The sequence below is a fragment of the Pelodiscus sinensis genome, chromosome 4 (genome assembly GCF_052426305.1).
Source record: "Pelodiscus sinensis isolate ZL-2025 chromosome 4, ASM5242630v1, whole genome shotgun sequence".
Classification (NCBI taxonomy): Eukaryota; Metazoa; Chordata; order Testudines; family Trionychidae; genus Pelodiscus; species Pelodiscus sinensis.
This window is the reverse complement of record NC_143055.1, coordinates 129,053,970-129,069,964: the sequence shown is the minus strand read 5'-3', so window position 1 is coordinate 129,069,964 and position 15,995 is coordinate 129,053,970. Positions and strand designations below refer to the sequence as shown.

The window sequence follows — 15,995 nt, the reverse complement described above, 5'->3', positions numbered from 1 at the left end:
AACATACACTGAAATTTGTTGCCACATTATAGCCATCTATCCTCCAGCTGAGCTTTTTAATACTGCATGCAAGTTTCTGGGAGACACCTATTAACAATGAAGTACTTTATAAAAGGAACATCTAATCAGAATACAGCCATTTAAAAGTAAAAAGAAAATACTGTAATATAATATTAAATCCTGGTTATCTGCACCCATTATCTTGCATTTGTATTGCTCTACTAAGTGGAATGATTGGCCTGGGACGAGAGCCAGAAATGCTGGAATGATACCACAGTTCAAGACTTCAAATCTCTTACTGGAATTATCAAAGCAACATTCTGATTCTGGAAGGTGCTGAGCATGTCCATGAAGAGGTAAGCACTTTCTACCAAGTTGAGGGTGATTGTCACCTTGCAGGATCAGGCCCAAAGAAAATTCTAAATTCCTTGTCCTTTTTAATGGAAGAAGTTTGCAACCCAAGCCATTACAGGAAGACATAAGACTATTATGTCCTAGTAGTTGGTTAGGAGTAAAAAAGCAAAAACCGAGTAAAAGAGCTAGTTTTACTTGTACAGAAATCTACCAACTCCAAAGACTAACATCTCACCATCACCTGAGGACCATGCAGAATGCTCACCAATGTACACATTTTGAGCATCATGTGCAAAAGTTGGTATTGCACCGTTTGATAAAATGATGCTATGTATAGTTAATCTGCAGTGAACTGCATGGACAGTGAGCTCCCCCCTAGCTTGTTTGTTTGTTTCTCTAAGTTGGGTAAAAGCTAAAAACAAGACCTCTTTTTATTCAGTCTCTGGAGATATTACAGGATACAGGCTAGGATTTCCACAGAGCTGGTTTTCTAATTCCGCATCTTGCACCAAAATTAAACACTGAACTTTTGACAGAGAAGTAGTGGTGACCCAAATGAAATTTAAAGAACAAAGAGGTTTTGTTTTGCAATGTTTCCAAAGGGCCTATGATTTTTCTCAAGAGTCTAATATGCCATTACCATTTTAAGTGATATTTGAATGTATGTGCCTATTACTTTAGGCATATTGTACACATGACTGTGTACTAGTTTTCAAGGTAAAGCTTTAATTTTTATTTACAGCTCTAGTAATCAAGTGGGACTGTGATGCAGAGAGCTTTAAGGGCCCAATTCAAAGCCTGATGGAGGCACAAGAAATACTCCCTCTGACATCAATGTGCTATGATCAATCCCTAAAGTAACCCACTTTGAAAGTCAGTTTCACAAAAATATGATTCTAAGTCGTGCTTTCTCCTCTCCCACTTAACTTTTTAGGATAGTTTTAAGTCACTTTTCTAAGTCTATCAGTTAACCTGCTCTTATATCGTTCTTCTTATCCTTCATTTTGGATTCAAAACTATTTCTTAAAAAAAGGGTTGTTCTAATCTGTGCAATAGACTATTCTAAAAAGGATCCTGTCCTTCAGAATGGATCAGTTTTCAGATCAAAACTCTCATCACTTTTTACGTTAGTCCTTGCCAGTTATGCTAGCAAGCAACATTAAACTAAAAAAGTGGAGAGAAAAATCAGATGAATACAGGCAGTCCCTGGGTTACGTACAAGATAGGGACTGTAGGTTTGTTCTTAAGTTGAATTTGTATGTAAGTCGGAACTGGTACATATTGTAGAGGAAACTCTAGCCAAACGTTTCTCCAGAGCTCAGTTTTATTCTCCCACACCTCACTTCCCTCAGTCCCTTATTCTCAAGCTGAGGTGTCTGCTGAGAAAAGCCGCTCTGCATCTCCCTGGCCTGCTGGGGGGGGGGGGGTCGCATCTCCCTGGTCTGCTGGGGGGAAGCAGCTAGTGCGGGGTTCCCTCACCTTGTTTGTAAGTAGGGATCCGATGTAAGGATCCGATGTAAGTCGGATCCATGAAACCCGGGGACTGCCTGTACTTTAATTAAAAGGACCTATTTCCACATCAAAACAAAAAAGTCTCAAGACAAGAGTTTTCCCCTACCCCACTAAATAAAATCATTCTTGAATGAAATGAGAGAGCACACCAGAACTTAGCTACCCCTCAAAAAAAATGTCAAAATCCATTTCTCTGGGCAAGATTAAACATAAAATACATGGCACAACAAAGGCCAGAGAAGCTCTGGAAACGTATTCCATGACATGGAAGACAGACGTGTTGTCTGAATCAGGATGTTCTTGCTCCCAGAAATCAGATGAGTCAAACAGTCCTAACTTGTATTTTGGGTCCATCGCTGTTAATATTCACACAAGAGGAGGGAAGGGCTGATAATTTTTAACCTCTCTAAACAAAATAAATGTGTGCGGCTATAGGGAAACCTTCATACATAGCAAAGTCACAGATCTTAGCAGGCCCTTTCCTGGATGTGCATGAGGACTATTGTGCGGGAAATCTGGGGCGACAGGGAGGCTCTGGATCTCCTGTGTGTTTCAAGCTCCTGGCATCTGAATGAAGTCCAACCATGGCCCCAGTCTCGGGCCCCTAGCCACATGCTCAGTGAGCAGACCTATCTGGCACACTCCCTTCCCAAGTGCTGGAGCCCATGGACAGCATTACTGGGTGCTGCACTGACCCTTAGAACTCCCCAGTACTTACGAACACGCCAGCTCCCAGAAGCTCAGCCCAAAGGTGCAATGCAGGTTAAGTGTCAGGGGCCCACAGAAGTTGTGAGGCTGTGTCTCCCCACCCCCAAGTCTAACATCTTTATGCTCCTTTATAAATAACAACATGAAGCACAAAATAAAAATGACCCAGCCCCTCCGCTCACTCCCCTCCCCTCGCCCATCCGTTCCTTTTTTTTTTTTTGGCTCAACAAGTTTTGCTGCTATTTTTTGGGGGGTAGGGTGAGGGTTTCTCAAAAATCAAAAAGGGGGCGTGATGTCAAAAAGTTTGGGAACCACTGCCAATTGGACTGCTATAATTCCTTGACTTTTCCAACATTACAATTTGTTTATACAAGTGCTTACTGTGTGAAAATTCCATTCCCCTGACTTGTTTTGAGTTCCTATTTCAAAAACATTATACCGCTCATTGGATGGTATCAGGGTGGAATTGCTACTGTAGATCACATCTTTTGCAGTTCATCCACAATAGTCACACAGCATCACCCATTCGGACTACAAAGATGTTGCATAACAGATTTAACGCTTGTCTCAGAACACTACTCTATGTTTGTGGCATTAACACTTTCAAATAAATGCCTCCAGTAAGTATGAGAGAGAATGACTACCTGTCTTTGATTCCTGCTATAATTATTTCTGGCTAGAGACAGACAATCTACAAGGATGGTCAGTATGACAGAGCTATCATCATGAGTGATGATATTGGTCACCGCTGAGGACAGCAATTGTCCGAAATTGAACCTGTGTCAGTTTAATTTTAAATGGAACCTGTGTCAGTTTAACCAGAGGATGATGGTTACAAACACATCTGTGCTCCATGGGATTTAAGGGAAATGTTCATACGAACTTCTTATTTCAACACATACGCCTATGAAATCACATTTAGCACATATGGGTTTGATCCATTCCCAGTGCACAGAAAGGTGATTACATATACTGCAACACTACTTGCCTCTTGGCTGTTAAGCAAGCATTACACACGGAGACCAATTATATTTAGCAACCTCAGTGACCGACCCAGAACACTTCACTTTCAAGTATAAGAGTTTAACAATGTAGCTGAAGTGTTAGTTTTATAGCTTCAGATATAATAAAAAGCAGTTAACTGAAACCTTGTGATCAAGGTTAAATACAAGGATCAGAAAACACTGAGATCAGGAAACCACACAGATGACAAACACTAAAACACACTAAATGGTGAAAATGACCTAATCTCAGGTGTTTAGTTTCTTGTAGATACAGAAATAGAATGTATCAAAATCTCAACACATTATTGAAAAAATACTAATTAGCCAAAAGTAGTGGCTCTGAGCCCCAAAGGTCACACAGAAATGTATGAAATCATCATCATCATCCAAAACGATCTATTTGCTGTTTTCTTCAAGAAGTAGTAGTGACTTAAACCACAGGTGCAGAACACAAGGATTAAAAACCATGGAAAAAGCAATCCAATACAGTGGCCCATATAAGCCCACTAAGACTCGTGACTTAGCACTGGTTTACTGTGCTAACCTGCAGAACAAATGTAAAACCTACATTCTGCTACATACAGTGGGGGAAGAACTTCAGTGAAGTCGTGTACCATTTTAGTCAGGTTAGTTAATTCATTAGATTAGCAGCAATAACCTGTAACCAATAAAAAGTTACACTCTGCACTGTTTGCTCAATGCCAGACTTCAGATTCCTCCACCCATCATTTAAGTAAGGTGAATATTAAAGTCCACGATTCACAGGCAGGAACATTTGATGTAAAGGTGACAAAGTGCAGGTTCAGAACTGTCCCCAAAAATGAAGCCCAACTGATATTAAACTGGAAATGTGGTCCTTAATTAAAGCAGAAAAATAGAACGTAACAGAGGAAGTAAGATGAGCTGCACTGATTTATTACAAAATGTAATTTCATAACTTATAGTTGGATCATAAACCGCTGTATTTGCCTTACCAGAATCCCAAAGGGAAATTAAATTCCACAGACTGACCCACTGAACTGGGTTGAATGGCAGCACAAAACCTAAGCTCATGGGAGCTTCTAAGATCAACAAGTACATGATTTTACAAAAAATGGAAGAGCAGGCAGATTTATATTCAGTCCCAGTTAACAGCCAAAGAATGAATAGTTCATTGCTGTCTAAAATATAAATGCAATTATATGAATCTGAAGAAATTGGGACCCTGTTTCTCGGTACACTTGTATGCACAAGTTGAGATGATCAAAGTACCTTCATTCCTACAAATGTCTCCTCTCCTATTTTATTCCTGTTATTGCCAGCCCAAGATGTTATGTCTATATAGTATGGATGTCTATATAGTATGGCCTGGTTTGAACTGCAGTATTTGAAAACTTTCACAAGTTGGATGTTATCGACCATTTTGTATAGTTTGTTGGCCGTTTCTTTATGAAACTCAAAGAATTAATCTCTCTCTCACACACACACACACACACACACACACACACACACACACAGTATCTTAAGTAGTCAGTTTGTTTCCAGATAAGGGAGCGCTACAATGTTTCGAGACAACATTTTAAAATCTCAGCATTTTAAATTAGTACATTTTGTGAAAGAAACAATTATTAGAATTGAATGAAAATTATAATAATTGTGATAAATGGCCGAAATAAAGGAATTTTAGTAATCTGCAGTCTCAAATCTGTATTTCTAATAGTCACCAGATGTGATATTCATGGGATTCGGATTTTTAACATCAGGATAATTAAGAATTACTTAAAGTATGAGATGCTCAAGAGTTCATTGACAAAACATTTTAAATTGTAACAAAGCAGAAATCTGAACTCACTCATACATCTAAACTATTTAAAAAAAATGCTTTGGGACGGACACACGTAGTTTCTCTCATAGTTACATATACCTGAAATCATAAGTGAAATTAACATAGCAATCTCTGATTTGTTTCTGACTCTAAATCGTAAGAATGGCCAACTGAATCAGAACAATGGTCCATCCAGCCCAGTATTTTGTCTTCCAACAGTGGCTAAGGCCAGGTGCTTCAGAAAGAGTAAATCGAAGAGCAATCCACTCCCTATTGTCAACTGAATTACAAAATAAAATTACAAATAATGAATAAAGTGCTAGTTTAAGGCTGATCCAAAACCCACTGAAATTGATGAAGAACCTCTTATTGGCTTCAGTGGTGTTAAGGTCAGGCCTACAGAGAGTGTTTTAGTCTTCTAATCTAAAGGACAGTGGCCTCTGTAGGTCCCAGTAATGAAATGAATTTGTGCAGCCATTTGAAGTGCAACTTTACATTTGTCTGCAACATAGCTAGTCAGGTGCACCTGAATGGAAAACTCTGGTTTCCAGCATACAAACACACCCTGTAAGCATACAAGGATGTTTTCTGGTTTTATAGAGAAATTAAGACTTTACTGAAAATGTTTTAAAACAGTGTCACCTTTCAATCCAGCAATTAACTCCAAAGCATAATCTCACACATTATATATGGCCATAGGTGCACACGGTGCTATGTAGACATTTGAAATACTGTATATACTTTTGTATTACTCAAAATAGTTGTATTACTCAAAATAGTAAAAAGAAAGAGACAGAGAAAGACAGACAGACACTGTGTCAGACTATTTTAACCCAAAATTTAGATGGCAAGCATTTACAACACTAAGCATTTTTAAAAAATCTGCAAAAATTAGGTTACATTTTCGGAACTAAATAATGAAGTTCAGTGCTCATGGGCCAGATGTACAGAGAGTGTGAAGTATTCATCCTCACTCTGAAAAAAAATTAAGCTCATTTTAATCTGAGTGTGGGAACCTAGAAATTGAGATTCCCTAGTCACTTCTAAAATGTTAGTTCACAAATAAGACCCTAAGAACTCAATGTAGTGATTGGTGTCCCATTGAGGAAATAGAGAAAGAAACTGAACATTCCTTCAAACAGCTTTATCATCTGAATAGGAATATAAAAAGATGAAGGAAGACTTAAAAAAACTTGATAAAGGGGAAAATAGGGAATAACTGTTACAAATACATGATCAGCAGTGCCAGTAAGCTACCTTATTTTGTTCATTTTAACTTCTATTTAATATACACCTACTGCTCACTTATCACTGTATCCTGACCCTAACCAAGCCTACTACTACTTCTATTGCTCCTTGAACAAAAACTAAATTAATGCTCTAAGTCCGTGGTTCCCAACATGGTGCCTGCGGGCGCCATGGCGCCCGCGGGGGCATTTGCATGCGCCCACCAGGTGCTCGGGGCTGGCCTGGCCCCGGGCACATGGCGCACGGTGAGCGCCGGCCCCGGGCGCGCAGCGCTTGCGGGGGGGAGGGGAGCGCCAGCCCCGGGCACGTGGCGCTTGCGGGGGGAGGGGGGCGCGCCAGCCCCGGGTGCGCGGCCCTTGGAGGGGGCCCCAGGCACGCGGCAATGGGGGGGGGGGCCGGCCCCAGGTGCGCAAGTGTCCCCGCCCCCTGGCGTCCGACAACCTCAAAAGGTTGGGGACCACTGCTCTAAGTGATGCATCAGTTTTCTTAATAGAAATGACTGCAATTTTACTAGATGTGGTGTAGTTGTGACTTCATCAGTCCCAGGACGTTAAAGAGCAAAGGTGGGGGAGGCAGTTATGTTTTACTGAACTAATTTCAGTTAGTGATAGAGAAGAACTTCAGAGCCCGCTATAACTTAAGCGCTTGTCTCTCTCACCAACAGAAGTTGATCTAATAAAACACATTACCTCACCTACTTTGCCACTGCAATTTTACTTGCATTTAGAGTATACTCACTGGGACAAAATTCCTCAGGATCAGACTCTGTTCAGTCAGTATACTTTTCTTGCAGATACATGTTATACTTCAATAAAAACTGCCATCTCTCAGACTCTCGCTTTCGAATAGCAACTGGGGGTGGAAACATGTGTCTGTGTACAGTTAACCAATTGGCCTGAGCTCATCAGTTAACGTGCATGGTTACACAAGATCCCTCCTCCTTGTGTAAATGCATAACTGCTGAAATTTTCAGCGGTTACACGTTTACTTAAATAAAGGCATTTTAACATCCCTAATAGCAACCCCCATTTGATTTGCATAAATCAAAGCCTGGCTAATTCAGCAGGGACATATACATGTAATTCAAGTGCTGACTTTGATATGCAGCATATACTATAAACAGCATTACTTGTTATCAAGAAAATGCTGACAATCTGTACATGCAAATTTTCAGGTACAATTCTCCTCCTAAAGGGGATGTCTACACTACATAGCTTTGAGCCATAAGGTTCCAAACTTGTCGCTAAAAGTCAGCTTGTGTGAACGCTGTTTGTCAGCACTTTTGCAGGCAAACATACTTCCATTCCCAATGAGTGGGTTTCACTTTGTCCTCCTGCTAACAAAGCAGCGTTCACACTTTCACTTGCCAAAGCAAAACTTTGTGGTTGATGGTGGGGGTGGGGAGATAGTTAATGACAGAAGTTCTGTTGATCAGCTGTGAGTGTAGACATACAGATCTCCCTCTATGTGGGCAAAGCCCATACTGAGAACTTCTGCACAATTATCCCATGGGGTAGTGGGAAGGGAAGAAACTGGAGCAGAGAGTTTGCCCTACATCTCAATACTGCAGAAATAGTACTTCTCTAGCCTTTTTAAGTAAATAATCCCCTGTTTCACTCCCACATTCTGCCAAACTAGTACTAATGCCAGGTGCTTCCAGAATTTGAGATTCAGATTTTGTTTGAACCCCAAATTGGAAAAAAAAATATTTTCAATTTAGCTAACCCTTTAATTGCTTTTCACACAAGAAAAAAAATATAGAAGACTGAAGCTATTTCTTCTTCCCTGGAAGTCCATAGCAGGATCAAGCCTACAATTTGATACAATCCAGAGAGTCTCAAACTTTCTCCACTGTATGGACCACATCTTAACAGCAACTAGGGGCCTGATCTCATCTTATACTGGTATAAATTAAGGTATAACCCTACTGATGTCTACAACTGGTGTAAAACATCAGATCTGAATCTGGGCCACTCAAAGGGTATGTCTACACAGCAGCGTTATTTCAGAATAACGGATGTTGTTCCAAACTAAATTGGCGCGCATCCATACAGCTAGCCCATTATTTTGAAATAACTTCGAAATAACAGGCAGTTTATTTCAACATTTGTAAACCTTGTTCCATGAGGAATAACGCCTCTTCAAAAATAGCTATTTCGGAAGAGGATTAGTGTGGATGCTCCACTGCTGCTCTTTCAAAATAGTTCCACCCCCAGGCCATTCAAAGTAATTACTCCCCAGTGGCTTCCTGGGGCTCTAAATCAAGGTAGCGTGTCCACATTAGGAGAGTTTGCCTCAGATTAGTTTCCAAGCTTCTCTGTAGATGCGCTATTTCAAAGTCTTCCTTCCAGAACAGCTTATTCCAAAATCACAGTGCAGTGTAGACATAGCCTCAGATATTCTTCATTAAATATCACCATCCTGAAAAGGACAACTCTTCATTGGGGCAAATATGATGAAAAATTAATATCAAACGTATTTTATGTAGGTGTCTTTTGGTACAGTGTATCAACTGGAAATAAGGAGGATAGCAGACACTATGTGATCAGCTGGCTCTTAGCAAGACAGCAACGGTCCCGTTTGGGAACCTTCAATACAATGGTTAGCCTCTGCTCAGATGATCCTCAGCCAATACTGGAATTGCTGGGGTGTTTCAAGTCAATATGTAGATGCATGATCGAGATAAATTAATACAAGTAGCATGCACTTAGCCTCTTGCTTGTGCAAATAATATAATTAATCCATTATTAAAGGGGACAAACCAACCCAGTTAGGTATGATGTATGTGAATGACTAAGAAAAAAACCCTAAATCCTTTCAAAACAACAATAGAATTACTGTTTTAAAAACAGAGTACCCAGGGTATTTGGTTTTTTAAATGAGCCTCTAGTGGTTCATATACAGCAATCTGAATTTACAGTGCATGCTCAGAACGTAAACTGACCCAACAGATGCATCTTTGAACTTAGTCTGTATACAAGCCTTGACCTGATAGATTCTTCCTTTGAAGTCACCATACAATACGGAGTTCTAAAAAGTGTCCAAGAGTACATATTTATATGCTAGTTAATACTTCTGAGAAAAGGGCACAGCATAGATTCATCTGAATGGTTATATCACTCTATAACTTCTTATTTACACAACACACTGTAACAGCTTTTTATTATTAAACTAAGCACGGTCAGCAGCCTCAGCACTGGGCGAACACAAGAAGGAATGCCCCTACCCCAAGGAAATTGCAATCTAAAGCAAATACAGATAAGACAAAGAACATATCAGAGGAAGATTCCCTATTTCGAAATAAGCGACACAATTGACATAGTTCAATTTGTATATCTTATTTCCAGTTAAGTCCTGCAGTGTAGACACACCCTCAGTCTTTACACCACTGGTGTAGATCTCTATTTTGCTAGCACGCCACACAGGAATGCAACAAGTTTAAGGGAAGGATTTCTCTTCTTCCTACCCCAGTTTTCTTTATTACTGAAGGTGTGTGTTTTTGTAAAGAGCTGCCATAGATACCTCTCTCACTTCTGCATCCAAAGCCAACAAAATTAGTATTGTGATGTGAAATAATCCAGGAGTTCTACTGCTAGTCCATCTTAAATTTAGCAGACCACAGTTGTGTAGATTTTCAAGTCACATACTTCAAGTTTTCTGAACAAATTTTAAGCCAGATAGCAGCTGATGATTGTTCTTAACACAGAATAATAAGACTGATCCTGGCAGTTACAGGAACACTGAGTCAGGCTACAAGAGTCCAGATCAATGTTCCCTCTAATCTTTTCCATCCATATGTGGAGGAAATGTTTTATGTGAACCGAGGCATGTGTAAATGTGAGCCACCAGTAGAAACAAAACCGAGCTGTGGGCGTTGTGCTAATCAGTTGGGCAGCGTTGGAATCTCTCCTGAGTGGCCGTATTACATGCACAGTTTACAAGGATCACTGGTCCAGATTCTGAAGCTATTATACAAAGAACATAGCTCAAAGCCAGCCCACCAGACCAGGGCCAGGATCTGACCGTCTGTTACAATGAAGTCACCATAATCTGTAGTGCACAGTGACAGACTGGGAGGAATAGGGCCATAGAAAAGACATCAGGGCCACTGATTTTCAATGAAGTGTCTTCAGAGAACATAACCCAAATTCCAAAGTATGGGGAGTTTCCATCATTCCTTCCCTTCTAACCCTGCTCACACCCAACACTACAACAGATGGGCAAAATGCAGGCTCTAGTTTGACGCTTCTGAGTTTGCTTGATAATTACCAATCCTTTACCTATGCAATTGTGATACAAAAGCTTAAGATTCAGTCCAAAGAGCATCAATCTGCACTAACTAAATAGCACATACACTCTGGATATTATGGAAGAGAGTCCAGAATGCATATAATCTCATGAACACCAGCTCACCAGACTCTTTTTACAGGAAGACATCTACAAAAAAATTGTATTTACTAATGAGCAAGTAGTAAATAAAACTGACAAAGATTTCGTCTATTAAGAATAGCTACCTGATAGCCATTCTATTTTTTTAAAATCTTTTTATTCTTGAAAACCAGAGTTTTCATTCATGAAATTGACAACAAAAACAAACCTATAGCCAACATGTCATGTATCAATGTATCTTCAAATTCTTACTGCAACCAGGGATTTCTCAAGATGAAAAAAACTCAACCTGCTTTATCAAATTCACTAAAAGGAACTTCATACTTGAGTACGGCACCCTCACTGACAGGCAGGCAAAGCGGAGAATGATATGGTTTATAAAAAGAGGTATTTTCCTTTAATGTGCATTTTGTGACTAAATGTCCTCTTTGCATCTGTGCATGCTACCAGCAGTTTTAGTATTTGTCATGCATGGACAGAGTAAGATTACTAAAGATTCCCCAAACAGAATTTTTTTGTAAAGCTCAATTAAAGTGTCCTCCAGATGATACCAAACTAGCAAATCATGATGTCACCCCTTTAAAAAACTAATAAAAGCAACTTACGATACACCACCACATCAGGCAGGCAGAGTTCTGCCAACTCTTCTAGAGAGCTGAAATGCACACATAATATGGAAGTGGTGGACATCAGGGGGGAAATTGTTTTCCTTTGAAGTGAAACAAAATCTGTTACTGTTTCATGTTTTCAGTCTGAAAAAACCCAGAAGGAATAACAAAGGAGGCACCACTTGAACCTCAGGGTTGTACTGCCATTCACTAACAGCTAGCACCGCATCCTTATAACGTCATCAAAAACCTAGATATAAATGGAGCCTTTTAATTTCTATGATTCCACAACAAAACCATAGAATCACTTTGAAAAACACTGCACTTACTTCTGCACTGAAATACATGCAAGATATTGAACAGACAGACCACTGCAAATTTACAAGTCCTTTAACCTGAAATGCAAAATTAACACCCAATTCCATTTAGGATTCTGCATGTGAATGGGAACTAAAGGTAATTACAACTAAATTCTAGTATGGAGACTCTTAACTCTTTTATATGCAGATAACTTCTGCTTTCCAATCAGTGTAACAACTGGATACATTTGCACAAGTAGTAAATTCTGCTCTCACACAAAATGCCTGGCTCTTAAAATTGGTTTCATTCATTTAGCAAAATGTTAAACTACGGAAAAAATAGCTTTTTCGGCATAACAGGAACAATTAAGCCACTAAGGAGTAAGTATGCTGTAAGGGTGAAGTGGTTTTTAGATACAAAACAATGCATCTCCCCCCCTCTATTATTCCTAAACTTCTGTACTCTACTGAATGTCTTAACACAAATCCAGTGAAGCCGTTCTGCCTTAGAGTCACTGCAAATGCATCTGACGAAGTGGGTCTTTGCCCACGAAAGCTTATGCTCCAATAAATCTGTTCGTCTATAAGGTGCCACAGGACTTCTCGCTTTTGCAAATACAGAGTAACACTACTCACAGAAGAAGCCCCCTTCAAGTTAATGGAACTATATCTATGAATGAAAGTTACTCAGTTCATAAGTGTCTGCAATATCAGGCTGTTGGTGACTAAGGCAATAATCCTCTGAGGTGCAAACACACTGAAAATGCCACTGACTTCCGTGGAAGCAAAAAGTGCTTGTCACTTTTCAGGGATGACAAGTACCTTCCTTGAAGCCTCAAGCCAGATATGTTCCATAATTTTTGGAAACAGAAAGTTGCCCTGCAGCTCTACAGACATTATGAAATATAATTTTTTTAATACAGGTGTTAAAGAATGCCCTCAGAACAAAGGAGGCACGGAATAATCCTTAAGATTGCAGCAGAAAACAAGACTATGAGAACAAAAGGACGATTTAGTATTCATTTCTATGATTATTCTTTACAGGGAGCAGAACACCTGTAGGACTAGAATTCTCAGCAGGAAGTTCAAGAAAGAAAGGAGAAATATTGGACATCTAGTTTATAAGAGTGGCATATTCCCATTCAGCAAAAGGCCAAATGACAGCAAATAGCCATTTCAAGGAAATTGTGACAGTTTAATTAGTTAACCTTACCGATTTATCAAGTTTCCAAATAATAGCAGCTTTAAAACTGTCAGGTATCAATTGGCAAGCACCAGATAGAGGTGTCTGAAGGGGCGGGATAAAATCAATGTCACTTTTCTCCCAAAGATGTTAAAAATAAATGTTTTCCCTCAGTTTTCTATCCAATGTAAAAAGTCAGACTTAGCAACATGCATTACCCATGTTAGGTCCAATTTAGCACTGGCAGCCAGTGCCAGAGAGTCACTAACACTTCAAACTTACCACAGAAAGACAGATTGCATTTTCAGCTCTCAGACAGGCAAGTGGTTTCTTCATGCAATAAAATCCCACATTGATCAGACACATTGAATGCTAATGGAAGAATTACTTTAGCCACTGTGGAATGCTCTGTACAGTAACTGTGCACGCTCAACAGAGAAGAGCCCCAGTCCCTACACACGGATCCATGCCGGTGAACACCTGCGCTCTTTGAGAGACCTCCGGGGAAGCCTGCATTGCCATCAGGGTCCAGTTGTGACAACCAGGGTGAAAAATTGAAGCCACAACTTGTGGACAGGCGTGGGTACGTACGTACACACACACACACACACACACCCTTTGCCACTCCAAGCCTTGCCCACCCGATCCTGTGCTAGACATGCATTTTCTCGCTTGGTGCGGAACACACACGCCAGGCATGCCCTGCGAGCAATGAGACTCACCCCGAAGGCACAGGGGAAGTCCTGCCGCCTCGCCAGGCCCGGGAGGTAGCCCGGGCTGGTTATTTCATTACTTTGGGGAGCGTGCGGCACTTAATGGCTCCCTTTCCCCAAACACGGACAGGCGGCTCCCAGCTCACTAGTCCCCAGGGCCGGCTGGCGGGTGGCAGACACAGAAGAAGGGAGCCAGGGGGGCGGTTTCCCGAGGCGCAGACCGCCTCCAGCACCTGGCAGCCCGGCTGAGCCCCTGCCACGGGGAGCTGGAGCTCCAGGTGCCAGAAAGCCCCGGGAGAAAGGGCTGCCCCGCCTCCCAGCCCCCCCGGCCCGGCTCTCACCCCCTGGGCTCTGCCTTGCGTCGCTCCTCCAGCGTGGCGGCGGCGGGGGCGCTCAGAGCGCGGCGCGGAGCATGCCGAGCGCCCGGGCACTCTGCGCTTCCCCGTGCGCGGAGCCGGCTGCCGAGCGCCGCTGTGCGGGGAGCGCCCGCCCCGCTGCCGCTTTAAAGCCGCGGGCCGCTCCGGGCCGGCCCCTTCCCCGCTGCCCTCCCAGCGTCAGCGGGCCCCGGGCGGCGAGGAGCGGGGGGGCGGAGTCTGGGCTGGCCCGGGCTGCGGATGGGGCGGGCTCCCCCTGCGCCGGGCGGCTCATGGGGCGGGGAGGAGGGTTTCCAGCAGCGCCTCGGGCTCTTCCTGCCCCGACCCACGCGCGCAGGTAGAGGGGCCCTGCCGCCGCCCGAAGTGCAGCCCAGGGGCTCCGCAGCCGCGCTTGGCCGGCCGAAGGGACCGCCCGCAGCGGAGAGACCTGCCCGGCGCACGGGGTGGCGGGGGGTCTAAGACATCCAGCGCTCCCTTGCAGAACAGCGAAGGTTTATCCCCCCCGCAGGACGCCGTGCACATCGGAAAGTTTCCTGCTAAGTCAGAAAAGAAACAGCGACGCGGACGCGTGAGCCGCCCCCTGCTGTAAAGCCAGTAACTCCTAGGAGCCACGCAGCGCCACCAGGCCTAAGAGCCAGCTCTGGGGAGACAACCCCGCAGCGACCACTCCGGGGGTTGGACACCTGCAGATTTTGTCATTTGCAGCAAACGTGACACAGCCCGTAAGAGGAGCGGTTTTTCCTTCCCTTCCGAATCTGAAGCCCTGCGGGCGGGTGTTTCACAAGCGCACGGGGAAACCCGCAAACCTGCATCCTGCTCCACCCTCGACACCTCGATAGATTGTGCAAACCCTGTTGGGAAAGTGGGGTGGGAGCGAGGGGGCAAGCAGGTGCTTGCACGGCCCAGCCTGGCTGCACAGGTGTGGGGGACTTACGCACAGGGTGAGATAGGAGGTGATCGGAAGCTAACATGCCCCCTGGGGAAGCATGTTACTAAGAGTGCTTGTGCTGAATTAATTTTTAATCATTTTGAGTTTCGGTATTTAAAAAAAACCAGATTAGATTGCTGGCTTCAGGAACCCACATAGAGAACTAGGGAAAGAAATGACAGGCCACAGGGAAGAGAAGTGAAAGGTGTTAGTGAGATAATCAAAAAGAGGTTCAAGGTCTAGCCTCAGGTCGCTAACCCCAGCCTTGTAGGCCTAATTGTATCAGGGACCTTTCTTCCTACATCCTAAAACAGTGATGTAATGCAAAGAACTGCAAACTGCAATGCTTTGCATTGTTCAACAGCCCCAAACAGGGCAGGTGTGGAAGGATCCGCATTTTTTCCCCAAAAGCTCATTTTGAAAAGGCCACCTTTCAGCAGCTGTGAATGCTGGCAAAAATAGGTGTATGTGACACAATCCAGTTCCCAGACTACTTCACCTGACTCAGGCAGTTGGCGCAACAGAACCTCCATTCAAATGCCTAACAAGTATGACCTTTTAAAAAAAATCCTATTCTAAGCTGAGAATTCTAATCATTAAAATTTTTACATTTCCAATTCCACCCACTCCCCCTTTCTTTAAACACAATGAGCTGCTGGCTGCCACATTACACTCCCAGAAAGGCATACGACATCACTCTTTACATAAATTCCTACTTGTTGGTTGGCTTTTTATACCTAATTTCTTTTACAATCACATGCAAAAATCATTATCACAGGTACCCTATTTATCAATGTTCCACCAAACAGGAAGAATTTTTGCAGGGACATTAATGACAGTATAGAACAATGGTCACCAACCAGTCGATCAG

The 15,995-nt window shown here is 42.6% G+C and overlaps 1 protein-coding gene across 3 annotated transcripts in view; it reads right to left on the bottom strand.

Moving 5' to 3' along the window:
- The window catches only part of SLC4A4 (solute carrier family 4 member 4), a 237,704-nt gene that overhangs the window by 219,765 nt on the left and 1,944 nt on the right, over positions 1-15,995 (bottom strand). The window contains exon 1 of one of the 3 annotated variants that reach the window (XM_089778146.1): positions 14,164-14,388. The exons of 1 other annotated variant lie outside the window; for it this stretch is intronic. The gene's annotated coding sequence lies outside the window, so the exon portion shown is untranslated. Of the gene's footprint in view, positions 1-13,831; positions 14,046-14,163; positions 14,389-15,995 lie in introns of those variants that run through there. One more of the 3 variants, XM_089778147.1, reaches the window with a different exon arrangement.